The sequence below is a fragment of the Nematolebias whitei genome, chromosome 14 (genome assembly GCF_014905685.2).
Source record: "Nematolebias whitei isolate Nwh7 chromosome 14, NemWhi1, whole genome shotgun sequence".
Taxonomy (NCBI): Eukaryota; Metazoa; Chordata; class Actinopteri; order Cyprinodontiformes; family Rivulidae; genus Nematolebias; species Nematolebias whitei.
The window spans coordinates 14,194,754-14,201,455 of NC_056511.1; the positions used below are offsets into that span (position 1 = coordinate 14,194,754).

The following is a 6,702-nucleotide window of genomic DNA, read 5'->3' on the forward strand; positions in this document are numbered from 1 at the left end:
ATATATATATATATATATATATATATATATATATATATATATATATAGGTTAATCGTGAATATAGTACTCCCTACCACCTTGTGCATGTGCGTATTGTCTTTTTCCAAATTTGTGTATTCTTCTTCATTTTTTATTATTTCATACGTGTCTTTTTTCTGTATAATTAGAACATGCTACTGGATGCCTTGAATTTCCCCCTGGGATTAATAAAGTATCTGTCCACGAGTCAAATCGAGTGCGTACTCTTAGCAATTTTCTCAAAAAGGCCATTTTTGAGACGCTCAGACGTGGATAATTATTGTCAAAGTAAAATATGAGACGGGGATTTTACTGTTTTCTGTAAGTAATGGTTTATTTGAGGAACGCCTCAAATATATTTGAAGAATGGGGACGTCGGCGTGCAGATGAGGTTGTCGTGACCTGCCTTGTAGCGTTGTCCTCCGATTGTTGTGCTTTCTGTCATGTTTGACTCAGAACGCCGCAGGCATATGTGGATTAGGGGTATTATACGGATACAATTCAAATTGCTCCTGAAAAGAGGGGGAAGCGTGGGCATCTGATCAAATGGTACGACCTAGTTGAAGTTTATTTCTCTGAAATACGTTGCGTCAGACAGCAGCTGCAAAATGTTCCGGGTCTTTTAAAAACACATTATCTAAACTCTCCAACTGTCAAAGCAATCATTTTAGTCCACAGTTTTTATTTTTCTTGTGGCTGCTAGGCTATAAATTAAATTCTTGCAAGCACAAAGTTTTTCAGACCCTAAAATAAAGTCTTTCTAGACTTGCATGCTGTGGTTGAATATTGAGTAGGATGGTTTATTCTGGTAAATTCAGGTGCAGTTTAACCTCGTTCGGTCCATTCGAGCCTGAAAGGGTTCACAGACCTGTTTTCTCTACAAGCTAATCCTTTAGAAAGCTAAGCTGCAACAGGAAGGAACTCCAGGAAATGACTTAGTGTTCCTGGCAACACTTCCAGGAAGTGGCTCCATACGTAGCGATGCCAGTTGGAGAGCGAATAAAAGAACCGTTTTATATTTTTGCATGCTTGTTAGGAGCGAGGGTTCTGGAGCAACTGAGTGTTTAATTTCTTCACAGCTCAGTGGACATCAATGCAGATCCCAAATTGGAATTTATGCTTGTGAATCATTTGTATACGCTTTCATATTTCATTCTTGTTTTCCCTGTTTTCAAACATCTTCCGTTTTACACCCGGAATAAATTAGTCTCTGCTGATGTCACATGCACGTGCATGTCATCCATTTGCGTGTGAATGTGTAATTATGTGTCCCAGTCATTGAGTAATTTCTCCAGGGCTCAGGTCTGCAGCAGCAAGGTTTTGTGAGGACAGCGTCCTGGTTTAAACTCCCTCTTTTGGCACCTCCTTCCTCTCTGCTCTCTGTATCACGTTTTCTCCCAATTCCTCCCTCCTCTGAGCCCTTCCTCTTCCTCAAGTTTCCTCTTTAGTAACTTTTATTAAGTTTTCAATGCCCAGCTTCAAATATCAGGTTTACATAGAAAAGTACAAGACAAAGGTAAAATGAAAACGACGGAAGTGGTGTGGGAACAGGGTTTGTGTGAGAAAAAAGAAACGTTAAAAAAGATGAGGAGGTGGCGCAGAGGGAGTGGCGGGGCTGAGCTTGATCTGAGATTCGAGATGCCTTTCGTGCCTGGAGACAAGAAAATACAGAGACTGTAGCTGATCAGGGTGCAGAGGTCTAGTTTTGCTTGCAGCATTGTTTTCACCAGGAATTTTTATGTTTGTATTCAAGCATTTTGCAAATGAGCTTTGTACAGTGTTCTTTTTTCCCACCATGCAAAATAAAATTTTTATTTAAAGTTTTAAAAAACACACACTAAAACAATCTTTTGTTAGTTTACTACTTTGTGAAAAAGTTGGTTAAATGTGACTATCAGAGAGTGGTACAGGGATAGAAGATGATCATGTGTTAAATTAAAAAAGACTGAGTTTATCGACTGATGTTTATATTAATAAAATATACAGGATTGTGACATTGGTAAGAACTCAAGATGTGTTTGCTGTCTTTTTTGCAGAAGTGTTCAGGTACAGATCTTTGGTTACATACAAGCAAGAGGCCGCTGTGAATTAGAACAATTTGTTTTCTTTTTATTCTGCACTTCAATTTATTTTGGCATACTCTTACCAGGAAATGGAAGAATTTTAACTTTCTCCTAAAGTTCCCATTCATTTTTTTTCTCTTTCTACCCTGCAGCCTGCCACCACCCTCACATTAGGGATCGCCTTGTATCGATCTCACACTCCATTTAAATTCAATTCAGTTCATTTATGTAGCGCCAATTCACAACAGAAGTCGTCTCAGGGCACTGAACAGAAACATTCATATTTAAAAATAATAATTTAACATTATTTATCTGAGGAGCAGACGGATTTGAATTTAACTCCATCGCAGAACTCTCTTCTTGAGCAAGCATGAAGGCGACAGTGGAAAGGGAAAAACTCCCTCATGAGGAAGAAACCTTTAGCAGAACCAGGCTCAGGACAAGCGGCCATCTGCTTCGACTTTCTGGGTTTGAGAGGAACAGAAAGGAGGAACAGAAACACAATGGCAGGTCGAGAATCAAATGTTAAGATAGAAATTATTTCAAATGAAAACTATTTTTTTAAGGAAATGAGATCAGTTTGTCCTCCAGTAGTCTAAGCCTATAGCAGCATACCAAGCCAACCAACTATAGGATTTATCAAAAAGGAAAGTCTTCAGCTCAGTCTTAAAACTGGACAATGTGTCAGCCTCATGGACAGAAACTGGAAGTTGGTTCCACAAGAGAGGAGCCTGATAACTGAAAGATCTTCCTCCCATTCTGCTTTTGGAAACTCTAGGAACCGCAAGTAAGCCAGCTGTTTGAGAGCAAAGTGCTCTGTTAGAAAAGTATGGGACAACAAGCTCTTGAATATAAGATGGAGCTAGGTTGGTGAGAGCTTTGTAGGCTAGAAGTAAAGTTTTGAATTAAATTCTGAATTTGACCTTTTTGTCTCCTGTTTTTTGCTGTAAAGGTTGACACAAGTTTACAAACTGTTTGTTTTCATCCATCCATCCATCCATTATCTTTACCCGCTTATTCCATTTTGGGTCACGGGGGTCGCTGGTGCCCATGTCCAGCAGTCACTGTGCGAGGGGCGGGGTACACCCTGGACGGGTCGCAAGTCCATCACAGGGACACATGGAGACAAACGAGACAAACAAGGGTTTGAACCAAGGACCTGCTCGCTGAGAGGCAGCAGCTCTACCAGTTGCGCCACCGTGCTGCCCTGTTTGTTTTCATTTTCTGTTAAATTAACTTTCATTGCAAAAGAAAATAACTCCAAGAAGGAGCAAGCTAATTTGTTATCCACAGTCTTTTTCTGACAAAGTAAATGATCATCATGCCCATCTTCTGTGATCCTTTCCTAGAATTTCAACTCTTCACTGTATAATTTTACCACTGCCTCTTAAAATGAATGATTTAGCCCTCTGTGCGCAAAGCTTTTAATTGTGAACATAAGAATGTTAGTTTGCACGATTTAGTAAAAAAAAAAAAAAATCTCATTCTACATTGAAAATTTCAACAGGTTGCTCAACTTTTGTGTTATTCATACAGTATACTCATACTGTGTATTGAAAACACTTGTGTGCGTTCCATCCTGCTCAGATGCAGATGGTTTAGTGCCTCCATTCGGGAATCTGTCACTATGATTGTTTCTGATTAAAGAAATAGTCATTGTGAAAGAGGAAAACGGTGCTTTTTCTTTACATAACCAGGACTAGAAGAGCACTGAGTTTGGGGAACCTTGCTGTTTTCAGGTATTTACCCGAGGCGCAGGAATACGTTATAAAAATATTTTTCAAACCTCTCCCTAATTACTCTTTCGTAACCCAATTGCAGTGGAATGTACAGCAAGGGAACTGTTCAGATTGTGCTGCTATTAAGTATGCAAAAGTAGAATATGTGATATTTCTATAAGCATGAAACTTTAGCAGAATACCACTAAAAATGCAAAGTTTTGCAAACTATCTTTTGTTAGTAAAAGCTGTTGATCTGCTCTTATGCCGACTTAGTTTGTGCATACATATCCATCATTATGTGTGTTTGATTTAAATTTGACTGACATAAAGTAAATGGTTCTTCTCTGACATACGTTATGTGTGTAAGGTGGTCAAGATCAGAGAAGGCCCAATATAGAATAGTTCTTGCTGCCCCATCATGTGTGTCTTTTGAGAGATGTTTGCGTTCGAGGAATGTTAAAGGCATTACAGTAGTCCCTCGATAATTGCAAGGTTACGTTCCAGACACCACCGCGATAGGTGAAAAACCACGAAGTAGGAACACTATTTATTTTAGTATTTATATATATATTAAGGCTTTATAAACCCTTCCCACACTTTTGCATTGTTCTTTACAATGTTCTAAACTCTTCAACCTACGTAATTAAAGCAACATATGCATACTGATTTTATTCTCGAATGGGGCTCCTATCGAGTTTGTCGATTCCTAAAAATATTTGGGTGTCTTGGTCGATTCACATCTCTTTTTTTAAGCTCCACATGGATAACTTGATAACTGAAACTTCATAACTGTCTGTAACTACCGTGCTCACCAGTGCACCCTGTATTCACTGGTTAACTGGTCATCATTAACTTCACACAGACTCTCTCACTGGTACATTTTCATCTTTAAATCACTTCTTGGTCTGCTGCCTTCACATCTCCCCCTACACGTCTCTGCGTGAGTGCAGCTACAGCGTGCGCTCTCAGGACATTATTACATGCAGTGTTCCCTCAGTGCCTTCTCTTACTCTGCTCCTGTTTCCTGGAATATCTTGCAAAAAGATCTGAAACTCTCGACCGTGACCTCTATAAGTGACTTCAAACATCTGTTAAGTTCCTGGCAAAAACTAATGCAGACATGTTCCTGTTTTCAGTTTTCTACATCTCTTTACAACCTAGCTGTTTTTGTTTCGTTTGTTTATACCATTTTTTTTGTTGTTCTTCTCAATTTGCATATTTTTTATGATTGTCTACTGTTGTCATCACTCTTTGTTAAAATCACATCTCTCTTGTAAATGAGTCTGCAAGGCTCACTGGGATTAACCTGTATAAAGTTAAATATGTACTGTACAGTACTGTAAAATTTCATATGGATACTCACCAGTGAAGATACAACTTAAAGGACGAGTTTAGCTTCAGGATTATTTGCAACTTTCCTGCCAGTTCTGTGAGCTTAATAGATAGATTGTTACCTCTGACTGTGTTGCAAAACTGTTTTTACCACATCAGTTTCTTCCGGAAGCACTGTTGGCTTCTGGGCCGTGTAGTTCTTTTGGCTTTCGTTACAATATAGTGTAGTGAACTAGATGACCTCAAATCTACCAGATGGACAGAGACTGTTATTTTCATTGATCTGAATAAGTCTGGGCCATCTGATGACTTTCTTTCTTGAATTAATCAAGCAGAAAAGACAATCCTCTATAATCATTACTGTCTTACAAATGTTTGATAATCAAATTGTGTTAGTTCACTCAATGCTTTACAGGTTGAAAAGAACTACTCATTTTTATTTTACATAAACAGTAAGTAATGATTTTTATTCCTCATTCAAACAAGAAATCACCTGAATATGCATTTCTTGATTTTCTGTCTGAAATGAGTCAAGTCGTAAGTGTGTGAAAGTTGAAGCTTCGGTCAACTAAATGTTTACTGAAGAAGAAATGTCATGTTTAAACTTTTTCAGAAGATTACCAAGAGTTGGCTCCACGAAGTCTGCTTTTTGCAATAATCTCTCTGTCAGTTGTTAAACAAATTTCATTCTCTGACCTCGACTTTTGATAAACACCTTACGTCAAAACCACACCTCTTTCTGGTCCATCCACGAATCAGAAAGCTCTGAAGTAAACTCGGAAGTAAACTCATTTAAAATGTGACAACTTCCCGGTTCTGTTAGAGAGAGTTGGAATGGTGAAGAGTGCAGTAGATTCCATGGAGTTCTGAAGAGAGAGTTGGAATGGAGAATGGAAAAGTTCTCATGTAGTGCTCAAGGAGTTCTGAAGAGAATTCGAGAATTCAGGATGATCCAGAGACGTTTGGAATTATAATTTCTGTTTGAACGACCCACGCACGACTCTCTAAGGATTTTAGCTGTTCTCAACGGAGACGCTGATATCAGTTGAAAAGGATTCTTACTGAGGTGATCGATCGTCAACAAGGTAACGGCTTCTTCTTCGACCAAGTGTACCGTGGGCAAAGCTGAGATCTGACGGAGCGTGCAATTTCTGGTTAAACAGATTAAATTCCCTCACATAGTCCTCTGTAAGATAAATCTCAATTTCCTCTTAAACTCACCTCTCTCTCATAAATCAGTACAGATATTTTCAGAAATATCTGAAGCAAAGTCCTCAAATCACCGCCGAGTGATTTGAAGTTCATTATTTGTGAAACTGTCTGTTATTATTTTCATATTTTGCCAAATTAATGTAAATGTTTGATGTTAAACTTTGATTCTGAAAATAAATGACTCCATTCATTTGATGGGTCAAAGATAATAACGTCTCTCGTTCACATTTCTGTTAAATTCAATGCACGGCATTTACAGTCAGAAAAATGAAGAACTCGTGAAAAGTATGCATAAATATACACCACATATATTTGTCATACAACAAGTGACACGTACCCACGTGACTCACTACAA

General features: G+C 38.4%; 1 protein-coding gene across 1 annotated transcript in view; it reads left to right on the forward strand.

Moving 5' to 3' along the window:
• LOC119420841 (rho GTPase-activating protein 26) overlaps positions 1-6,702 on the forward strand; it is a 111,625-nt gene that overhangs the window by 68,850 nt on the left and 36,073 nt on the right. The gene's annotated exons all lie outside the window — the stretch shown is intronic.